The sequence below is a fragment of the Pelophylax lessonae genome (genome assembly GCF_965119305.1).
Source record: "Pelophylax lessonae genome assembly, chromosome: 3".
In the NCBI taxonomy this organism is placed as follows: domain Eukaryota; kingdom Metazoa; phylum Chordata; class Amphibia; order Anura; family Ranidae; genus Pelophylax; species Pelophylax lessonae.
In genome coordinates this window covers 579,325,160-579,349,263 of record NC_138770.1, presented here as the reverse complement: position 1 = coordinate 579,349,263, position 24,104 = coordinate 579,325,160, and the positions used below count along the sequence as shown (strand labels likewise).

General features: G+C 44.2%; 1 protein-coding gene across 1 annotated transcript in view; it reads left to right on the top strand.

Annotated features, from left to right (window-relative positions):
- Positions 1 to 3,594: 3,594 nt before the first annotated feature.
- The window catches only part of VPS54 (VPS54 subunit of GARP complex), a 243,203-nt gene continuing 222,693 nt past the window's right edge, over positions 3,595 to 24,104 (top strand). Inside the window, exon 1 of the mRNA XM_082252138.1 lies at positions 3,595 to 3,749. The gene's annotated coding sequence lies outside the window, so the exon portion shown is untranslated. The remainder of the gene's footprint in view (positions 3,750 to 24,104) is intronic.

The following is a 24,104-nucleotide window of genomic DNA, read 5'->3' as shown; positions in this document are numbered from 1 at the left end:
CGTCCATATTTGAGCACTGGTGATTGGGATTTAATCTCCATACAGAGGAGCATACTTTGTTTGGACACTTATAATTTGGATACCAGGCCTGAGGAATTGGACACAAATTCACTACGTCACTTTGCATGATTTATATGTGTTTGAATATTCATTGTATGGTTATATTGCATATAGAGAATTATTAATTGTGTTTAAATTGGATTTAATCAGTGCACAACTGTTGCTATATACACATACAGTATATATTTTTTTTCAACACAGAGTGATACAAATTTTTCACTGCAAATTCATTATTTGTTTAAATTAATTTATTATTAACCACTTGCCGACCGCCGCCCGACTATATACGGCGGCGGTCAGCCCCTCCCAGGCAAAGTGACGTACCAGTACGTCACTAGCCTGGGAGCGAATAGGGGGCGAGCGCGCGCCGCCGGAGGCGCGCTCCCGCCCCGCTCGTACCAGAGGAAGCCGGCGCGTGTGACCGGCGGACCCGATGTCCGCCGGTCACTCGCGATCGTCGGGCAGAGAGGGAGAAAGGCAGGCGGCTAATGTAAACAAAGCCGCCTGTCATTCTCCCCTGTGTAAAAACACAGATCACTCGGTCCTGTTATGTAGGACCATTGATCTGTGCTATTACACCACTAGCCACATCCAATGACAGTTAGAAGCACGCCCCTAGGGACACACTTAACCCCTTGATCATTAATAAAGTTAACCCCTTCCCTCCCAGTGTCATTTTTACAGTAACAGTGCATATGTATAGCACTGATTACTGTAGTAATGTCACTGGTACCCCCAAAAGTGTCAAAAATGTCAGTCAAGGGTCCGATCTGTCCGCCGCAATGTCGCAGTACCGCAAAAAAAATCGCAGATCGCCGCCATTACTCGTTAAAAAAAAAAACAACAAAAATGACAAAAATGTTTCCCTTAGTTAGTAAACGCAATAACTTTTGCCAAACCAATCAAAATAGGCTTATTGTGATTTTTTTTTACCAAAGATAGGTAGCAGAAAACAAATTGGCCAAAAATTTAAAAAAATTTTGATTTTTACATTTTTTTGGGGGGGAATTTCATATAAAAAAATGTAAAAAATATTGTTATTTTTGCAAAATTGTCGCTCTTTTTTTGTTTATAGCGCATGATCAAGAAATCGCACAGGTGATCAAATACCACCAAAAGAAAGCTCTGTGTGTGGGGAAAAAAAGGACGTGAAATTCGTTTAGGTACAGCGTCGCACAACCGCGCAATTGTCCGTTAAAGTCACGCAGTGCCGAATCGCAAAATACCCCCTGGTCAGGAAGGGGGTAAAATCTTCCGGGGCTTAAGTGGTTAATATAAACTATACAGGTTTGCGCAGCACATATTTATATTATTTCATTCACAACACACTCACAACAAGGGAGTGATCAGTGCTAGCGGCATCCTAAAATTTACCCCACCATAGATTGCGCACAGTCCCATTTAAATTTATTATTATGGATACGATTGGGGTGTTTATACTGTAGTAGTGGTGATAATGAGTAGAATAGAGGGGATTGTGTTGTATGAAATCAGATGAGAAGACGCACAAAATCCCCCCGGCTGATATTCTACAATTGACATTTGGGACTGGTTGTGCACTTGTCACTTATGTTTGATGGAATCTTAAGAGCACTTGTCACTTATAATTGATGGATTTAGATTTTTTTATATCTATTTTTATCTTTATGTATATATAGAGAAGCAGTGACACGAGCAATTTGCTCTACCCAGGCTTATTTCTTTTTTGCTCTCTGGTAAGCTCATATGTATGTCTGATTGATTGGAGCACCGTGGTGGAAGCCAGCATCGCTGCTATCTTTTCACTTCTATTCACTTACCATTCGTCACCTTGGGATCTTCAATTATTTGGGACTCTTAATAATATAAGAAAGATATACATATTGATTTATTTGTTTATATCACTTTTGATTTATATCTGTTCACAACATTTGTGATATTTGGTGTATAATTTTGTGATTCATTGTACTTTACTTGTTTATAAGTGGTCACAGTTTATAATACATTTTTTTTGCAATTTTTTTCAATTGTTTTTCTTCAGATTAGCGCAGCTTGTTTCTTTCTTTTTGCTTGTCTTTGGTGTAATCTCACTTTAAAGCTGCAGCTGTTGACTTTTGGATTTATTAGCGCGGTTACTCACTGGTGATATGTACAGTTGTAGGGATACCTACCAATCAATTTAGAGCAGCGCCATAACCCATTCATTACAAATTTCACTACTAACGTCCTCTAGGGAAGAAGACGGGTGGGCAGCAGCTCCATTATTATTTTTATGCGTGCATATATTTTTTTTTATATTTTCATATCCATACCTTTTGCGCGGGATTAAAATGTAATAATTTAATTATTTAACATGGGGAATAATTGTTTAGTACATTGCTGTGACAGGGACACCTTTATTCTGGGTACATGGGGAATAATGGTTTAGTACATTGCTGTGACGGGGACACCTTTATTCGGGGTACATGGGGAATAATCGTTTAGTACATTGCTGTGACAGGGACACCTTTATTCTGGGTACATGGGGAATAATGGTTTAGTACATTGCTGTGACAGGGACACCTTTATTCGGGGTACATGGGGAATAATCGTTTAGTACATTGCTGTGACAGGGACACCTTTATTCTGGGTACATGGGGAATAATGGTTTAGTACATTGCTGTGACAGGGACACCTTTATTCTGGGTACATGGGGAATAATGGTTTAGTACATTGCTGTGACAGGGACACCTTTATTCTGGGTACATGGGGAATAATGGTTTAGTACATTGCTGTGACAGGGACACCTTTATTCGGGGTACATGGGGAATAATGGTTTAGTACATTGCTGTGACAGGGACACCTTTATTCGGGGTACATGGGGAATAATGGTTTAGTACATTGCTGTGACAGGGACACCTTTATTCTGGGTACATGGGGAATAATGGTTTAGTACATTGCTGTGACAGGGACACCTTTATTCTGGGTACATGGGGAATAATGGTTTTATACATTGCTGTGACAGGGACACCTTTATTCTGGGTACATGGGGAATAATGGTTTAGTACATTGCTGTGACAGGGACACCTTTATTCTGGGTACATGGGGAATAATGGTTTAATACATTGCTGTGACAGGGACACCTTTATTCTGGGTACATGGGGAATAATGGTTTAGTACATTGCTGTGACAGGGACACCTTTATTCTGGGTACATGGGGAATAATGGTTTAGTACATTGCTGTGACAGGGACACCTTTATTCTGGGTACATGGGGAATAATGGTTTAGTACATTGCTGTGACAGGGACACCTTTATTCTGGGTACATGGGGAATAATGGTTTAGTACATTGCTGTGACAGGGACACCTTTATTCTGGGTACATGGGGAATAATTGTTTAGTACATTGCTGTGACAGGGACACCTTTATTCTGGGTACATGGGGAATAATGGTTTAGTACATTGCTGTGACAGGGACACGTTGTGTGGAGGAATGGTCGTGTACATGAGCAGAGACTAAAGTGTGCCAGGCCCCAGTGAAGGCGCTCAGCCATTCTCCTCAGCCTCTTCCTGACTCCTCCGGTCTCTCTCCAGTTTCTCTGTCAGCCTCTCTCCTCCCCCGGTGCCTGGCGCGGTGCATGCCGGGCCGTGGTGCCGGGGCTCTGGGCTCTGGCCACACTGGGAGATGTTGCTACTGGATGGGAGGCGAACTGCTGCCGTCTGTGATTGCAGGTACCCGGGGGCCGCTGCTGGGGGGAAGGGGTGGGAATCTCTGTTCTGAGAGACCGGGAACTGCTGGGGTATTCTGCATGGCCGGTAGGGGGTAGGACGGACACCTTCCTGGGAGAGTCCCCGGCTTGCACTGAGGCCTACACAGCTGTGAATAGTGACACGTCCTATGTGACTCTAGTAATGTGAAGCCCTGTATAAGTCTGTCTTCCAGTGTTAGTACGGAGAGGCTCTGTGTCTGCATCTGGCCAGCTGTATACATCTACAATGGCCATGTTATCCCAGAGAACCTCCATAGAGGAGCAGTGCTGATCACTATGGGGCTCTGGTCAGGACAGGCTTCACCAGGAGATGCCCTCATTGTGTCCAGTGAGGGGTGATCAGGGGATGGGGACAATGCTGGTCCTGGCCAGTCATACCTGGGGGGGGGGTTCTTGGAGCTACAACATGTTCATTCAAAAAAGGGAGATCTCATGATAGGTGTGTGTATGTGATGATTGATGATAGAGGTGTGTGATGATAGGTGTGTGTGTGATGATAGAGGTGTGTGTGTGATGATAGAGGTGTGTGCGTGTGTTGTTGATAGCGGCGTGTGTGTGTGATGATAGAAGTGTGTGTGTGTGTGATGATAGCTGTGTGTGTGTGTGTGTGTGTGTGTGATGATAGAAGTGTGTGTGTGTGATGATAGAGGTGTGTGTGTGATGATAGGGGTGTGTGTGATGATAGCTGTGTGTGGGTGTGTGTGTGATGATAGAGGTGTGTGTGTGTGATGATAGCTGTGTGTGTGTGATGATAGCTGTGTGTGTGTGATGATAGAGGTGTGTGTGATGATAGCTGTGTGTGTGTGTGGGTGTGTGTGTGATGATAGAGGTGTGTGTGATGATAGAGGTGTGTGTGTGTGTGTGTGATGATATAGGTGTGTGTGTGTGATGATAGAGGTGTGTGTGTGTGATGATAGAGGTGTGTGTGTGATGATAGAGGTGTGTGTGTGTGATGATAGCTGTGTGTGGGTGTGTGTGTGATGATAGCTGTGTGTGTGTGTGTGATGATAGAGGTGTGTGTGTGTGTGTGATGATAGAGGTGTGTGTGTGTGTGTGATGATAGAGGTGTGTGTGTGTGATGATAGAGGTGTGTGTGTGATGATAGCGGTGTGTGTGTGTGATGATAGCTGTGTGTGTGTGTGTGTGTGTGATGATAGAGGTGTGTGTGTGATGATAGCGGTGTGTGTGTGTGATGATAGCTGTGTGTGTGTGTGTGTGTGTGTGTGATGATAGCTGTGTGTGTGTGTGATGATAGAGGTGTGTGTGTGATGATAGCTGTGTGTGTGTGTGTGATGATAGAGGTGTGTGTGTGATTATAGTGGTGTGTGTGCGCCATGTCCTCTGTACCATTCTACGGGAAGAACACGCATGTGGGGTTTGCTGAAAAACATGGCGACTATCTTTGCTCAGAAATCACACCTACTACATTTCCTGAATGATTTCCTAAAGCATTTAAAGTGGTAGTAAACTCTGTTACACCACTTCTACCTACAGGTAAGTCTATAATAAGGCTTTCCTGAAGAGTCTATGAATATCTCCTAAACCTGCACTGTTTAGGAGATATTCAGAGTGCATGCAGCCAATGACGTCACCGGCACATGCGCACTGAAGGTCCGGCTTACTGTGCCAGACCTTCAGAATCTGTGCTGTAAATAGCGGATGCACGCAAAGTGACGTCATCACGCCCCTGGCCAGTCATGTAGCTGGCAGGACATGAACTCAGAAGGAAGACCAGGTGAAGATGGAAGCCCTCTCGGTGACAACGCAGCACTGGAGGCCTTCGTTTGAAAGCATTTGTTGCCCTAAAAACAAAAAAAGATTCTGTTCACTTAAAGCATTAATAAAAGAACCGTGTTTGTGCTGTGGAATTTGGACCCTTGTATAACTTAAAAAACCTGGCTGATCCTGCCTGGCTTTGCCCTCCCCCCTATAAACTGGCCACGGTTTATCATGGCTGCTGAGCCCTGACACTGTGGTCAGTTTACGTGCCTCCGTATTCCACAGCTCTCCTTCCTGCTCTCCCCCTACCCTCCTGCTGCTATTATAACTACAGTATAACCATACAATCCCCTCTGTAAAATAACATTGTGTGTCCCAGTGTCTGTTATGTAAAAAAAGATGCTGATTTCTACCTTTAAATCAGAACATCTCCCAGCGCTCATGTGACTGCTCGGCTCTCTCCTCTCCAGCTGACATCAGTGGGAGTTCTCGGCCCCTTCCGCTGTAGGTGTCAGCCTGGGAGAGGAGAGAGCCGAGGAGTCACAAGAGCGCTGGGGGGAGGCTCGGATATAAGGTAGAAATCAGCATCTTTTTTTATAAAACAGACACTGGGACACATAAAGTTATTTTACAGAGGGGATTGTATGGTTATACTGTAGTGGGTTAACAACCACTATAAGGTAAGTCGCTAATAATGTGATAGTGTGCAATGCATACTAGCACATTGGCATTGCCTTGCAGGGGACATTTTTTTTTTCATCTTTAACTGCTGTTTACTGCTGCTTTAAGCCCAAAAGAAACTATTTATTATATTGCAGCTTATGGATTCTTTGATGTGGTGGCTGCACTTTTTTTTTTTTTAGTCCTCCTTTTATTTATTTTCTCTTGGTGATATAACCAGTAAGTCTGCTGTGTTTTAACAGAACAAGCTGTCCTACAGATGTGGCAGTTACAGAGATGAGACAAACCATTTACTACTGACAGGGGTGCTCACAATGATCAGCTTTTGTTTATGTAAAACGTTTATCCCCAAAGTAACATAACAGTTGCTGTAACTGCTTATGAAGTGTGATCTGTAGTTTGGCTTTAGTTTGTAAGAACAATCTGCGAGTCCATCTAACACTCCCTGCTCGTAATGGGCTCGGGGGTGTTCGGATCGAGCCCGCCAGGAAGCTGGCACTGCACACTGCCAATCATAGGCAGCATGTGTATGTGCAGCCGCCGGTCAGGAAATGCCGTACTGCCTATTGATTGGCGGTGTGCAGTGCCAGCTTCGCCGGCGGGCTCGATCCGATCACGCCCGAGCCCATAACTACTCCCCTTCCCCCAGAAGAACAATGCTGCTCTAAGAAGGTGCCCTGTGCTTCTTCATCCAGACTGAGGGCATTCTAAAGCTGGGTATACACGTTTCAAAGTTCGGCCAGTTCAGCAGGAACCAGGCGAATTTGGGTTTGTGTGTAACCCTGTCAACTTTCGAATGGTCCTGCTGAAGAACCAGCATTCGATGGGGGCAGACAGTGCTGGCGGGGTACTCAGGAAGAGGAAGTTCCGGGCCACTCTGTGGAATACTATTGCACAGAGCAGGGAAGTATAACATGTTTGTTATTTTAATTAAAAAAAGTACATTTTTAGTAACGCTTAAAAGTGTTAATAAACCGCCACCAAAATAAAAATAAAGTTGGCCCCCCTGCAGGGTTGTCATAATGTACTAGTATGCACCGCATACTAGCACATTATGACACACTTACCTGTAAAGCAGATCCCTCCCATCACATCTCCTCAGCGCTTCCATCTTCACCGGGTCTTCTATCCGGGTTTGTGGGCTCCGGTTGTATGAATGGCCCGGGGCCGCGGTGACTCCACTCTGGCACATGCTCGTAGGAGCCCTTGGCTTCAGGACAGAGCACTGAAGGTACAGCAGGGGTATGCCATCCCTTCAGAGCGTATGTGCCGGTGACGTCACTGTGGCATCGGTAACGGTGGCATCGCTCGTGAATATCTCTTAAACAGTGCAAGTTCAAAAAGTAGGTACAAGTTCAAAAGTGGAATTTATATCCACTTCAAAGCTGAACTTCAGGCAAACTGCTTAATGCAAAGATGACATACATACTGTATATGAGAACGGTTTTACTTGTCAGATGACCATCCAGTCCTGAGATTTACACAGTACAGTCCTGCCTGTCAGGGAAGCGATGAAAGGAGAAGCAGCACACTGATAAGCTCATCTCTCTACCACTTTGCTCTCTCCTCCTATCAGCTTGCTCAACCAACACACCTAACTGGCTCTGATATACAGTAGACTGTAAGAGGCAGATCACCTTCAGCTGCTTGCACTTGAAAAAAAAAATGACATTTATTGATATAATTTTGATGACAGAGCTGCATTAATATGTGCCTTTTATCTTCCAGAAATTCAGCTTTAAATTGTAATAATAAGAAAGCCATGTGTGCACAGCAGCTTCTGTCTCTAGAGGCCATGTTTCTTGATCTGGTAGCACATGGCTTTGCTCATGGTTTTTAGAGAGGCGTTCGCTTAACTGACATGTCAGGCAGAAGAATGACAGCATTTTTGCAAAACATAAACCTTCATTTTTTTAAATGACCTTTGTAGCAAAATATTCTTGTAAAAGGTATGGATGTATGTACATCTATATATCCAGTATACACCAATCATCAGACCTGGACCATGGAGCAGTGGAAAAAGGTGGGCCGGTCTGATGAATTCAAGGACGGTTTAAAGGAGACATCAACATGTTTGGGGTGTTGACTTGGTCTCCAAATTCTCTTGATCTTAATCCAATCGCGCATCTGTGGGATGTGCTGGAAAAACAAATTCCATCTATGGAGGCCCCACCTTGCAACTTACAGGAAATAAAGTAAAGCTAAAGTTTAGCTGTTGTTTACTGCTGCAGGCCGTTTTTTAATTGCAGAAAAGGCATGTCATTTGTCTTCTACAATAAAGTACACCTACCTGTCTGTTCGCTGCACCCCCTGACATGTAAACTGCGCTGCACATGCACGGCTCAGCTTACAATGGCTGGCCCATTCTCTGTGTTGCAGAATTGATGGTCTCCTGAGCATGTGAAGCACCAGAAAAACGCAGCTCAGGTGTGAACCATTTAAAACAATGGGAATTTTAATGTTGTATGTGTAATGTATACAACAAAATTGAGACCTGGGCTAATAAAGGTGCAAAAAATATCAGCTTCATTATTTCTAATAATAGCATATATATATGAAAATTATAAAAATTCAATGTAATATATTGTAAATTATCTGAAAAATGTATCCTCATCTTCATTCATAGATATTATCATTTATATAAAAATTCAGTCAACTGTGAGAAATGTCTTCACCGACAGAGATATTAGCAAATGGAAAAAGGGTCCTGTATAGCAGGGCTTGACAAATTTGCCTGAAATCTAGGAGCCAGCTAAAAAAGTTAGGAGCCAGTTTTTTTTTTTTTTTAACTAACAACCAAGCTTTATTTAATAAAACAGATACTAAATTTACACATAAATACGACTAGAACCCCACTCTCCTCTATAGCGCAATTGGATGGAAACAGACTGTCTCTTTCCATCCGATGCCATCTGATCCGATCCACGGGATGGATAGAAAATAGAACCACCATCCGTCTGTTTTTGGCGGACAGAATCAGATGGCGGCAGATTACTGCTCCATAGAGGAGAATGAAGGGTCCGATCAGGTCTGCCTGAAAAACCGACAAGCGGACCTGTTTAGACAGCCCGTGTGAAAGGGGCCTTTCGGGTGTGGCATGACGATGAGGGGAAAAAAAAAAAGATTATATATATATATATATATATATATATAATATATATAATTTTTTTTTAATAAGAATTGAAAAAAAAAAATGTTGTTTTAGTTTTTTTTAATAATTAAAAAACAAGAAAAAATTATTATTTAGTTTTTTAAATTTTTAAAAAATAAATTAATAATAATAGCCACACTCCCTGCCGACTTACCTTTAAGCAAAGGTAACTGGACAGGGAGATGAAGCCTGCAAAAACTTCCCTCTCATCTCCTCTTGGGAAGGAGATGGGAATGCATTGAGAACAGGCAGTGGAAACAGTAATTACTCCCGGCCACCACAAGAGGGCGCCAGTTCCCCATTGGAAGCCTCTCATCTCAAAAGGCCGAAAAGCGGGGCCTCAATTTTTGGACGGCGCGGAAGTCTGTGCACTCGGGGAGGAGGTGGGGGCGCAAAAGGGACAGGACACCTCCTGCAGGGCACCCCAGGCGGTGCCAGGTCGCTAATTCTAGTCGCAAATGTGACCTGGCGCCCGGGGTTTGTCGAGCCCTGCTGTATAACATGATACATATTTCTATTAAAGTGAAACTTTAGTCAGAAAATGAAGTCCTGCTAGATCACTTCAGGCAGGCCTGTTTTGCAGGTAGAGCTATTTAAAACCTAAAAAAAATAAGTGTCTATACTGTTTAAAATCCAGGAATACACTGTGTGATCCTGCTCTTCACATGCTCATTTGCTTTCCATTTTTGGCATTGTGCCGAAAAGCAGAGCCACTAGAGTCCGATCTGCTCATAGCCTAAAGATTTACTGCTGCTCATGGGCTCTGGGCTTTATCAAAGTGGCGGGCCTCCAGAAACTGGAACAATGCTGGAGGTAATTTTTAGAGCATACACTTATTTTGGTAGTATAATTATTAATGTGGAATATATATATGTTCCTTGCTAAAAAACATGATTTTTTTATGGGTAAAGTTCCATAGGGGGAGTATTGGATTTCAATGTTCCATAAATTATTCAGTCTAATAGTCAAAGCAGTATCTCCACATAGAACCCGATATCCACAGATGTCAGGCATCCTCTGCGTTATGTACACCTATTCAGACAAACTGATGTAATATAATTATAGCCTCATCCCTGGAGACCAGAAGATACATTTTGGTAATTGTTCTCAGTAATCAATGTTTATTAAAAAGGTAATTTGCTGCATCAAGACAATATAGACAATGAAATAAAACAAAGAACCTCCTAATCCACAAGCACCCTACTTATGGACTTGTTGATAGGAAATTTATTTTTAGAAGCAGCATGCTTGCTAATCAGATCCATTGTTTTCAATATTTGATCTTTTTGCCCCTCCTACATGTCTGGGTCTTGTTCTTTGAGGTCCCCCTTGTAGACATTATAGTGGAAAAGGGGGGGGGGGTGACTGTGGGAGATGTTTCATTGTAGTGGATACACATAGTGCTCAAAGGTAGGCAAAGGTGGAAGCACAACCTTGACCTCCACTATGAACCCAAAGGATCATGAATAGTTTTGGAGAATTATAAGCAATAAAGTTCCTCCATATGCCAATATTACGTTTCCATTACTCAACCTTTGTTTTGACTTTGGCATCCCTCTTCATTTGTCTGTCCTGTCACACCTGCGTTCATATGCCTTTAGAGGACATTTCTAAACATATAAATGCAGGTAAGGTAATTTTTCAATGGTGCCATTCACGCTGTGCGTTTACCTGCATGTACAGTGGATATTAAAAGTCTACACACCCCTGTCAGGTTTCTGTGATGATAAAAAAAATGAGACAAAGATAAATAATTTCAGAACTTTTTCCACCTTTTAATGTGACCTATAAATTGTGCAACTCAATTGAACAACAAACTGAAATCTTTTAGGTGGAGGGAAGTAAAAATAAAAAGCTAAAATAATATTGTTGCATAATTATGCACACCCTCAAACTAATACTTTGTTGAAGCACCTTTTGATTACAGCACGCAGTCTTTTTGGGTAGGAGTCTATCAGCATGGCACATCTTGACTTGGCAATATTTGCCCACTCTTCTTTGCAAAAACACCACAAATCTGTCAGAGTGTGAGGGCATCTCCTGTGCACAGCCCTCTTCACATCACCCCACAGATTTTCAATCAGATTTAAGTCTGGACTGTGGCTTTGCCATTTAAAAAAAAAAAAAAAAAAATCCTGTAAGACAAAGGCATAATGAGCTAGTATGCATTGCATACTAGCTCATTATGTAATACCTTAGAACGAAGCCCCCGCCGCGGTGCATTTTCCCCTGAGTTAATTCCGGGTTCGCGGAGACGTCACTCCTGTGCATGCGTGCGGGAACCGCCATTCACGGCACAGGGGGTCAGAAGGAACGGCACCTGTAACCATTCCTTCAGAATGCATGCACCAGTGATGTCACTGGCTGCGTGTCATGTAAATATCTCCTAAACGGTACATGTTTAGGAGATATTTGCACTACCTATAGGTAAGCCTTATTATAGGCTCACCTATAGGTAAATGTTTGCAGAGGAAGTTTTCTTCTTTAACCACTTGCCGACCGTCGCAAGTAAATTTACTGCGGCAGTCAGCCCCTCCTGGGCAAAGTGACGTAGTACTACGTCGCTCGCCCAGGAGCCTGTAGGGGGCGTGCGCGCGCCGCCGGAGGAGCGCTCCCGCCCCCACTCTTTCTCAGGCATCCCCGCGCGAGTGACCGGCGGCTCCGATATTCGCCAGCCACTTGCAATCTCCCGCTGGAGAGGGAGAAAGGCAGGCGGCTAATGTAAACAAAGTGGCCTGTCATTCTCTCTGGTGTAACAGCAGAGATCATACGATCCTAGGATCGTATGTCTCTGTGGTTACATCAAAAGCCACGCCCCTTGACAGTTAGAAGCACGCCCCTAGGAACACACTTAACCCCTGGATCTCTAATAAAGTTAACCCCTCCTGCCAGTGTCATTTTTACAGTAACAGTGCATATGTATAGCACTGATTACTGTAGTAATGTCACTGGTACTCCCAAAAGTGTCAAAAATGTCAGTCAAGGGTCCGATCTGTCCGCCTCAATGTTGCAGTCCCGTAAAAAAAATCGCCGCTATTACTCGTTACAAAAAAAAACAATAAAAATGACATAAATCTTTCCCGTAGTTATTAAACACAGTAACTTTTGCGCAAACCAATCAAAATACGCTTATTGCGATTTTTTTTTTTACCAAAAATATGTAGCAGAATTTGTCCGCAATTGTCCATTAAAGTCACACAGTGCCGAATCACAAAATAGGCCCTGGTCTTTGAGCAGGAAAATCCTCCGGGGCTGAAGTGGTTATGAGACAGTTTCTTATTTGCTGCTATAGGTTACAGCACTGTGCCCATCATCCCCGCGCTTTACACTGCCTAACTCTACCAGCCTGAGAATTAAAAAGTCTTATTCTGGCTTTGTGGCTAATATGCCCGCTAAATGAACTTTCACATCCCTTTCTGTAATTAAACATTCTAAATGAGTTCTGTGTTTTTGTTGTCATGACTGTGCATAGAGCAGCAACCTGTAGAAATCAATCTGAAATGACCTCTGGCATACATACATAATCATTTATTGATGTTTATACTCAGGATCTTGTGAGCAGGAAGATCCTGAGTGAAATGTTACGTAAAGCAGTGGTCCCCAACCTCCCCTGAACCAGGGACCGGCCTCACGGAAGATGACCCCTCCATGGGGTGGGGGTTTGCAGCCTTCCACCTCAACTGCCACTCGCATCTTTATTTGTATCTGTATTTATTTATTATGATTATTAAAAATTGATGATATGAGAAATTAATATTAAAATAAAATCTATATTTTTAAAAAATCTTTAACTATTTGGCTAATTACATGATCCCTATTTAATATTATTACTAATATTGAATTGCGCTCATGTAATCAGCCAAACAGAAATAAAAATTAAAAAATATTTTTTTTTAATAATAATTTTTTATATTGTTTTTTTCTATGTTAATAATAAAAAAAATGCATTGCGCTCATGTAGTCAGCCAAACCAATACACATAAAGATATTATGTATGTTTTGTATGTGGGTATGTATGTTTTACATACACACTGAGTGACATGAACACAGAGAGGGAGGAAAGTGGTATTGGTGGGTGAAGGGGAGCGGGTGCCCTTGGTTGGTTTGAGGGTGGCGGTGCAGTGCACTAGACCTACACAAGGACTCCGATTCCCCCACACACCCAGCCCATAGCAGCCCCCCCTGCTGGCAAGAGGTGGAGCCCGGGCAGGAATGTGAGTGGCCCCTCTTCCCACACGACCTGGAGCCCATCAGGCCACGAACCGACACCGGTCAGGTGCCCGGCGGTTGGAGACCTCTGACGTAAAGACCTTGCGTAATTGTGTAATAGCAGTACAAACAATAGTTCTATTTGATAATCCGACATAAGTAGACTTGGAAAAAAAACCTTTGTTTTGTTTGTGCTGCCTGTCTGCTGGCCATCTCTTTCCACAACTTCCTGGATTCCCTGCATGCTTTGCTGCTTCTCCTCTGCTGTTTACATTCAATTTAGAAGGACTACATATCCAATGATACCTTGCTGCATGCAAGCAGTGATTCCTATATTGACTCCGCCTCCTGAAATTCCTCCTCTCAGCACCTCTGTACTTCAGAAGGCAGACTCTGTGAAATGTGTGGCACAGCATTGCCTTCTCACAAGGCATAATGACTACATGTCATAGAATTTCAGGAGGTGAATGTGTGGGGATCTTCACAAAGTTTACAAACTTCAAGATCCTTCAGACTAGAATTCATTTAAATACAATGTGGAAATTAATATAGGATTTTAGATTTTGACTGTAAAAACGCTTTAAATAGTTTTTTAGTTTACTTGTTGATTTTTCCATTCTTCTCCTCAGCATCTTAGTCATTGAAGTGTATGATGGTGCAGAATAAAGTGTTTCCGCCTCTCACATTAAGCCCCGGTTCACATTTGTGCGAGTGCCGGGTTCGCATGTAATATCGGAGCGCACTGCTCCGACATTACATGCGATCAGCTGTGCGGTGCGAGTTTAGCCATACAGTTTGTATGGCTAAATTCGCATCGCACCTGGAGCAAACACGCACAGGAGGCATTTTTGCAGCCGCATCAGGATCGGATCGCACAGCGGTTCACACTTGTGCGATCCGCTCCTGTGCGAACTGCACAATCGCACTGCGATATGCGATCAAACTGGGGGTGTCGTTAAGATTACATTGACACCCCCAGCGTATCGCATATGGCAGTGTGAACTGCCGGGGGTGCGTGTGCGATGCGGGAACAGGCTGCGAATTCGCAGCCTTCCCGCATCGCATAAATGTGAACCGAGCCTTAAGCTAAACTGTAGGATAAACAAATATTGTCTAAAACAAGAAGCATGTGCAGGGCTTGACAAATTTGCTTTGAATTTAGGAGCCAGCTAAAAAAGTTTTTTTTCTTCTTGCTAGTAGGGCTTTGTTTTTGGCTTCATAGGTGTCCAACTGGACTCATATAATGGGGGGGGGGGGGGATCGATAAGGGACGCGCTGATATGAAGGGACTCTGATCTAATGGGGAGGGTGTCTCTAAGGGGGATGTTAACATAAAAGGACTCTGATCTAATAGGGGGCGGAGGGGGGGGGGTCTCTCTGCTGCCTGTCCTAAAATTGCAGGACACATTAGGTGGGGAACACCTATTGCTGAGACAATGTGGTCAGTCATACATTCATGTCACACTGTGTGTCCCGTCTCCCCCATACATTCCTCTCACACAGTGTTCCCCCCTCCTCTCATACATACACTCCTCACACAGTGTCTCCCTCCCCATACACTCCTCCCACACAGTACCCCCCTCCACATACACTCCTCATACAGTGTCTCCCCCTCCCCTCATACATTACTCTCACAGTGTCCCCCCCCCCATACACTGCTCTCACACAGTGCCCCCCCCCTCCACATACACTCCTCATACAGTGTCTCCCCCTCCCCTCATTCATTACTCTCACACAGTGCCCCCCCCCATACACTCCTTTCACAGTGTACCCCAGCCTCTGCTCCAGTTGGTGGGGCCCCTAGGGTGTCTCCTCTCACCTGAGAAGTAGAATTTGGCAAGCTCCCAGGCCTCACCTCGGGCTGCCCTCTCTGAAGAGCTTGGCCGGGTCATTCTCTGCCATTGTGCAGAGCTGGGCCTTACTGTCGGCTCCTCTATGCGATGTCCTCACCATCTTCCCAGCCAGCCAATCAGAGAAGCTGCTGTCCCCAGCTCGCCTCCCCATTGGGGGAGGGTCAAAAGGGGACGGAAAGCTTCGGCCTATGGAGAGGCTGACAGGCTGCTCAATCATCGCTCCCCCACGCAAGTTATGTGATACACAGCCATTGGAGGAGATAAGGAGGGGAGCTTAGTGGCCGGCTGCCCGAAGAGTTGCTCGCGCCTGGTACCACTGCCAGTGGTGGATGAGCTGGCGGGACCCTAAATCTGGTCGCCATGTCGACCTGGCTCCTGCGCTTTGTTGAGCCTTGGGCATGTGTATTCTGTAAGTTACATTTTGGTGTGCTTTGTGTATTTCTTCCAGATCTGTGCAGTAATACAGCATGAAACAACTGTTGCACTTTTCTTTTGTGAAGTAGCTTCCTGTATTACAGGCCAGTTACTCCTGCTTTCTCTCCTTGTGCAGGGTAACTGGTCTTGTATCTGCCCCCTACTGTACTCTTCTGCAGGCAGCCTGTAGTGGATGGGGCCTGCTGGGTCCCTCCCACACCTCTGCTCCCTGAACAGGCTATGCGCAGCATGGTGAAGAAGTATCACTGCACACTATATTCAACTTCAATGTAAGCTAAATGAAAGACAGCCCATCAGTCACACCCCTCTGACATGTTTCACCCACATTGGTCTACACCCTGGACAAGAAGACAAAGCAGGTGTAACTGGTTTGTATTACAGGAAGCTACTGCACAGAGGAAAATTGCATCAGTTGTTTAATGCTGGATTACTGTACAGAAATACACAAAACATACCATAATTGATATGGTAATATCTAGGTTTGCAAAAACATTTGGTGCACACAAAATGGATTTCTATCCCTGTGGCTATTGAAGAATATATTTCAATCAAAGTTTTGGTACCCAATCTTTAACTAAGAACCCTTACATTTTTCCTGCTGAAAGTTAGCAGTGAGCTTATACAGAGCCCTGCCCTTTTTATTTTTAGACGCTTCTGAAGACAGAAAATATATTGCTGGTCATTATGGTATCTTTCATATACTAACACATACATTTAGTATGGCTTCAATACTGATGCAGAGGGGAGGAAGAGAGTTATTGAGGGTAGTAACAAACGTGTTCCTTGTGTATAATATAACTCATTTAACAAAATATCAACCTTTGCATTGTTTAAAGCGTACCTCCACTTGTATTGAGAAAAACACAGTCCCCTCTGGGTGATCTACAGTATCTCTCAAAAGTGAGTACACCCCTAACATTTTTGTAAATATTTTATTATATCTTTTCATGTGACAACACTGAAGAAATGACACTTTGCTACAATGTAAAGTAGTGAGTGTACAGCTTGTATAACAGTGTAAATTTGCTGTCCCCTCAAAATAACTCAACACACAGCCATTAATGTCTAAACCACTGGCAACAAAAGTGAGTACACCCCCAAGTTAAAATGTCCAAATTGGGCCCAAAGTGTCAATATTTTGTGTGGCCATCATTATTTTCCAGCACTGCCCTAACCCTCTTGGGCATTGAGTTCACCAGAGCTTCACAGGTTGCCACTGGAGTTCTCTTCCACTCCTCCATGACAACATCACAGAGATGGTGGATGTTAGAGACATTGCGCTCCTCCACCTTCTGTTTGAGGATGTCCCACAGATGCTCAATAGGGATTAGGCCTGGAGACATGCTTGGCCAGTCCATCACCTTTACCCTCAGGTTCTTTAGCAAGGCAGTGGTCATCTTGGAGGTGTGATTGGAGTTGTTATCATGTTGGAATACTGCCCTGCAGCCCAGTCTCTGAAGGGAGGGGAATCATGCTCTGCTTCAATATGTCACAGTACATGTTGGCATTCATGGTTCCCTCAATGAACTGTAGCTCCCCAGTGCCAGCAGCACTCATGCAGCCCCAGACCATGACACTCCCACCACCATGCTTGACTGTAGACAAGACACACTTGTCTTTGTACTCCTCACCTGGTTGCCCTCACATACGCTTGACACCATCTGAACCAAATAAGTTTTTGGTGGTCTCATCAGACCACAGGACATGGTTCCAGTATTCCATGTCCTTAGTCTGCTTGTCTTCAGCAAACTGCCGGTTTTCTTGTGCATCATCTTTAGAAGAGGCTTTCTTCTGGGATGACAGCCATGCAGACCAATTTGATGCAGTGTACAGTGTATGGTCTGAGCACCGACAGGCTGACCCCCCACCCCTTCAACCTCTGCAGCAATGCAGGTAGCACTCATACGTTTATTTCCCGAAGACAACCTCTGGATATAACGCTGAGCAAGTGCACTCGACTTCTTTGGTCGACCATGGGGAGGCCTGTTCTGATTGTAACCTGTCCTGTTAAACCGCTGTATGGTCTTGGCCATGGTGATGCAGTTTCAGGGTCTTAGCAATCTTCTTATAGCCTAGGCCATCTTTATGTAGAGCAACAATTCTTTTTTCAGATCCTCAGAGAGGTCTTTGCCATGAGGTGCCATGTTGAACTTCCAGTGACCAGTATGAGAGAGTTGGAGCGATAACCCCAAATTTAACACACGTGCTTCCCATTCACACCTGAGACCTTGTAACACTAACGAGTCACCTGACACCGGGGAGGAAAAGTGGCTAATTGGGCCCAATTTGGACGTTTTCACTTAGGGGTGTACTCGCTTTTGTTGCCAGCAGTTTAGACATTAATGGCTGTGTGTTGAGTTATTTTGAGGGGACAGCAAATTTACACTGTTATACGAGCTGTACACTCACTACTTTACATTGTAGCAAAGTGTCATTTCTTCAGTATTTTCACATAAAAAGATATAATAAAATGTGTACAAAAATGTGAGGGGTGTACTAACTTTTGTGAGATACTGTATTTACATTGCAATAGCAGGGTCCTAACTTTTTGTGTTTGGAAGAAAAAGCTGTCCATTCCACTATGTCCTTTCAAGAATGATTCCTGAATGGGAGGCTCTGCACTCATAGCCACCTGGTGCACTTTTGTTGTTCTAGTGAAGATAGTTGCAATGTTTGCATCCCTTTAGAAGTAATTAACATTTGGTAGTATCTCTCTAAAAATTCCTATTGCAGGGGATGCCAAAAAATTTCATTTTCATTATAATGCAAATTTTAAAGAAAAGCATTGCATCCAGGTTGTGGTATTGCATTTAATTTGTTTGACAGTTTTAAATAATTACAGCAGCCTTAGATTGAAATGGAAAGGTCCTTTTTTAGAACACCTTTGCTCTAAAGGTGCAAGTTTTTTTATTTTTCCTTTGTGCATTCTATGCAAGAAGATAAAAAAGCTTCTCTCTTCTAATACTTACCTGAGCCCCATTGCGATCGCAAGTGTCCCAGATCCTGCATGGAGGAGAGATTGCTGATGCTGCCAGTATATGTAGGAATTATTTTAATACGATTTCTCTCTTTACTTGACATTATTTTGTGTGCGCTAGAATGGTCTTGAACCCGGGAGTGCACTCTTCCAAATATATTATGGTTGTGGGTGCAGTCTAAAGTGATTTTTGTGGCTATTTTAAATGCTTTATTGTTGGGGTATATATATATATTGTGACAGGTCAAGACTCTGTCACAGTGAAATCGGTAACTTAAAGGACACAGAGTGTGCACATTGGCTCTGTGCAAGACTACAGAGCATAGATGTGCAGTGGAGAAGACTGCTTTTACAGCTTTCTCCAGGTTTTGGTATACCTGGTTGGGGCTCTGTAGTTTGGAGATTTCATAGTGTCTTGGGAGGGAAGGAATCTCCAACTCTGTGTCCAGGTTTTGTTGATGACCAGCAGGGTGTGTGCTCAGGTGCACACAGCCCTTATAATGAAGATTTAGGAAGATATCAGGGCTCCCAGTTGGAGACTGTTTCGGCCAACAGACAGGAGGTCTGTTCGTGGGGAGTCAGGAGGACTCCGATACTCTTCGGGAGTCAGTGGCTGCAGATGGCAGCGAGAGCACGTGTGCGCGTGTCTGAAGAGACAGGAGACGGCCTGAGGACATGGGCCACAGTGAAGCTGTCAGCGTTAGACAGTCCATGGTCTGGGGACCAGCATAAAGTGCAGAGGTACTGCTGAGGAAAAACTGTATGAGAGCGAGAGAGCCAGGTGGGCTAGTATTTTCAGTTTTTGTATTTACTGGCGAAGAACCCCTGCGTGGAAAACTATGTTATGGACTTTCCTTATTGTTTTAATAAAAATGGGCTGCCATGCCCTTAAACCACAGTCCTGACTACAGTGACTCACTGGAAAAACGCATCTGCCACTGAGCTATATATATATATATATATGGAGTTTCCTCTTTATATTACCCTTCATTTTCACCATGTAAGGTACAGTAACAGGAAACAATGGAGGCAGGGGACAAGAGGGGCCTGAATTTCAATAAGAAAAAAAAAGTAGCAAAAAGAGGACAAGATGGGGCTAAATTTTAATAGAAAAGCTAGCAAAAAAACAAAAGCATTGGCTTCTTATGATTGCGGGCAGTTGCATTGGTGCACATTTCAGTTCTGGAGTGAAGGTCCACTTTAAAAGAGATGTATGGCCAAAGCCTTTTTTGGCAATATTTCTTTCCTGGGTCACAGGAGTGCAAATACTTTTGCTCCTCTGTGACCCAGAATCAGCCAACAGGGGACTAAAGCTTGCTGTCAGTTGACATCACACGGCCGGGCCTTGCTCTGGAAAGATCCCGACAATGTCAGGATTCACCCAGAAGCCTGATCGGCAGACGACTCAGCCTTTCTGAGAGCCTGACCCAACTAATCCCATCCTCTCCCCAGACCAGCGTTCTAGCGAGTGCTGGATGGGCAGAGCAGAGAGCGGTGACTGACTAATCTACAAGTATCTACCTACACTGCAGCCGACAGACTTGGAGTTTCAGTGGTCTGCAGGGGTGCTAATGAGCACTCTTGTAGATCACTGATATGTCTTCCGGCTTTCAAACAGCCTGTACAGAAGTATGGGCTGAAATCTGGAGGACATGTCTGAAGGTGATCCACAATGATCTACCGATCGCAGGTACAATTTTTTCGAGACTAGTGCAGGAAAAATGTATAAATTTATATTGTTTTTTTCTGCCAAAATTACTGTATTCATTATTTTTTCTGTCAAGATGAGCTGAGCCTTTAAGTGTATTAGGATCTGGTTACCTATATGTAATCCAGAAGCTCCCTCTTCTTTTAGTTTTTATTAGGCTAGGCCACTGTGCACTATGAATTACGGATTTTGATCTAAGCTTCTGTGGTTTGTGACTTCATGTAGTGAGTCATGCCTTAGAAAGAAAGATAAAAAATTCTACACACGAGATGATTGTTTTTCTTTCATATTTGGAACCTGTGGATTCTGAAGCAGACCAAATGTTCTTTCTTTTTTTATTATGCCAGTTTCATTTTGACATTACGAGTCATACTAGGATTAGATATTTATTTAAAACTATGTGCTACGCAATCCTTACAAAAAAAAAAAATGTATAAATAAAAGTTTTATATAAAAAAAATATACAGATATTAAAGAGCTGTATGATTCTGGCAAAAATGAGAATCACATTTTTTTTTTGCTTAAAATGATCACGATTCTCTCACGATTTTCAAAATCTTTATATATATATATATATATATATATATATATATATATATATATATATAAATATATAAATAATTATTAACTGTTTGAAATAAAGCTGTGACTAAGATTACCCCCCCCCCCCCCCTCTGTCATGGTTTACCCCTGCAGGATGTGGAAACCTTGCAAGAGGACCTGAACAAAATAATGGCGGTGGGCAACTACATGGCAGATGAGATTTAATGTTGAAAAATGTAAAGTAATGCACTTGGGGGCCAGAAACCAGAAAGCAAGCTACTCACTAGGGGGGGGGGGACCTCTGGGTGAGTCTAGGATGGAAAAGGACTTGGGGGTACTGGTAGACAACAGGCTTGGCAGTGGCATGCAATGCCAAGCCGCCGCAAGCAAAGCCAACAGAATACTGGGTTGTATAAAAAAGGGGATTCACTCCAGAAATAAAGAGATTATTCTCCCACTCTACAAGACTCTGGTCCGGCCACATCTGGAGTATGCTGTCCAGTTCTGGGCACCGGTCCTCAGGAAGGATGTGCTGGAACTGGAGAAAGTCTAGAGAAGGGCAACAAAAATAATTAGGGGAATGGAGGACAGCAGCTATGAGGAAAGACTACAAGCACTGAACCTATTCTCTCTGGAGAAGAGAAGATTGAGGGGGGATATGATATCAATGTACAAATACTGTACTGGCGACCCGAGCATAAGGAACAAACTATTCAGAGAGAGGAGATACAATAAGACACGTGGCCACTCACTAAAACTTGAGGAAACGCGGTTTAACCTTAAAGTGCGTAAGGGGTTCTTCACTGTAAGAGCGGTAAGGATGTGGAATTCTCTTCAGCAGGGGGCATTGATAGTTTCAAAAAACTATTAGATGGACACCTTAAAGACCACAACATACAGGGGTATAACCGTATACAATGTACGGTTAATAGCAAACACACACACACACACACATCATAGGTTGAACTGGATGGACTGATGTCTTTTTTCAACCTCACTAACTATGTAACTATGTAACCCCTGGATACTGCTGTGGGTACAGCTGGTGGGTACTGCTGGTTGGTGGGTACTGCTGCGGGTACTGCTGGCTGGTGGGTACTGCTGTGGATACTTCTGACTGGCGGGTACTGCTGGTTGGTAGGTACTGCTGTGGGCACTGCTGGCTGGCAGGTACTGCTGGCTGGTGGGTACTGCTGCAGTTTCTGCTGGCTGGTGGGTACTGCTCTGAGTACTGCTGCAGGTACTGCTGGCGAAGTGTGAGGAGTGGCGCAGAACCTATGCTTCCTGTAGCTCAGCTTTCCTCTCACAGACGGAGCGCATTTGATATCACTCCGCCTGTAACAGAACGGAGCCAGAACTACACAGGAAGCATTGGCTCCGTTCTGTCAGCTGAGCTCTGACACAGACAGCCGGGATATTGCCCGGGTGTCAGACAGCTGCAGCCAGCATGCCAGAGACTTGGGGTGTCTGGCTATATGTCTGTATCATACCCGAATGAGATCGCAATTATCATACGATTAATCATGCAGCTCTAATATATTATGTACTGACACAAACTCATACATGTATGTTTACTGGACATTTACGTATTTATTACAGGTGCTTATATAGCGCCGTCAATTTAGGCAGCACTTTACCCAGAGGGCTGCTTGTTTAACCACTTCAGCTCCGGAAAGGTTTTACCCCCTTTATGACCAGGCCATTTTTTGCGTTTCGGCACTGTGTTGCTTTAACTGACAATTGCGCAGTCGTGCGACACCGTACCCAAATACAATTGATGTCCTTTCCCCCCAACCCCCCCCCCCCCCCCACAAATGGAGCTTTCTTTTGGTGGTATTAGATCACCTCTGCGGATTTTAGATTCTGCGCTATAAACAAAAAAAGAGCGACAATTTCGAGAAAAACACAATAATTTTACTTTCTGCTATAAAAGATTCCCAATAAAAAAAATTGAAAAAATCTAATTTTTTTTTATCAGTTTAGGCCGATTTGTATTCTGCTACATATTTTTGGTAAAAATAAATCCTAAAAAGCGTATATTATTTGGTTTGCGCAAAAGTTATAGCTTTTACAAACTACCGGATAGATTTGTGGACTTTTTATTGATTTTAGTGCGGTGGTCTGCCCGGAGCAGTCCTCACTTGGTTCCATGGTGTGGTAAGTAGTGTTCCCCCCTCTCCCCTCGTGGTCTTTTGGGGTGGACGTGGGCCCCTCCTTGGGACAGTTGGACCCCCGTGTTCCCCTCCCTTCCCCTTAGCCCCTCTAAATGTTCACTGTGGTGCGTTTGTGAGCTGGCTTTGCCACATGCTCCTATGGGAGCAGCTGCTGGCTGAGCTGCTGATGCTGACCGGGCTGCTGACTGGGCTCAGTGAGGGGGCTGTCATCCTGGGGGTTGGTGACTAGGGCATGGATGTCCTCGGGGGTCCCTGCGGCGGTTGTTGGGCTGGGGGAGCAGATGTTTTACCCTCCGTGGGTAAGCACCTCACGCGGCCAGATCTGGCCTAAAATTTAGGCTGCGGCTTTGTGGCCTACACGGCGGAACCTATGTGAGGCGGCCCCTGTGAGAATGGCTGAAACCACAGCCTCCCGTGTGGGCATCCGCCTTCCCCTCCGCTGCCTTGGGTGGAAGGATCTGCTAGAGCTTACGTCCTGGTGGTGGGACGCCCTCAAAATTTAGACTGCGTCCTGCAACCTACTAGGCCGCGTCCTACGACCTACTAAGTCATGCGGCCGAGTTTGGCACTGCCGTTGGGGGGGTGGCCTCAGTGGGTCTAGGTGAAGCCCCCCAACTCCCCACTTGGGCATCTGAGGATCCGTGCTATTTTGCGTCTGGGCCCCCCAAAATTTAGGCTGCGGCCTGCTGGGCCATATGGTCAGCTGGACATCTTCCTTGAACCTTAATTTTTAGTGACAGTCTTGCCATCATTATTGTGTGAGCGGGGGTACCCTGCCTGCATGTCCGCATCACGGCAAGCGGCCCACCTTTAAGGGGGGGCTATGTTCTCTTATGTCCTCTATGGGCTCCTAACGCAACCCCCTTG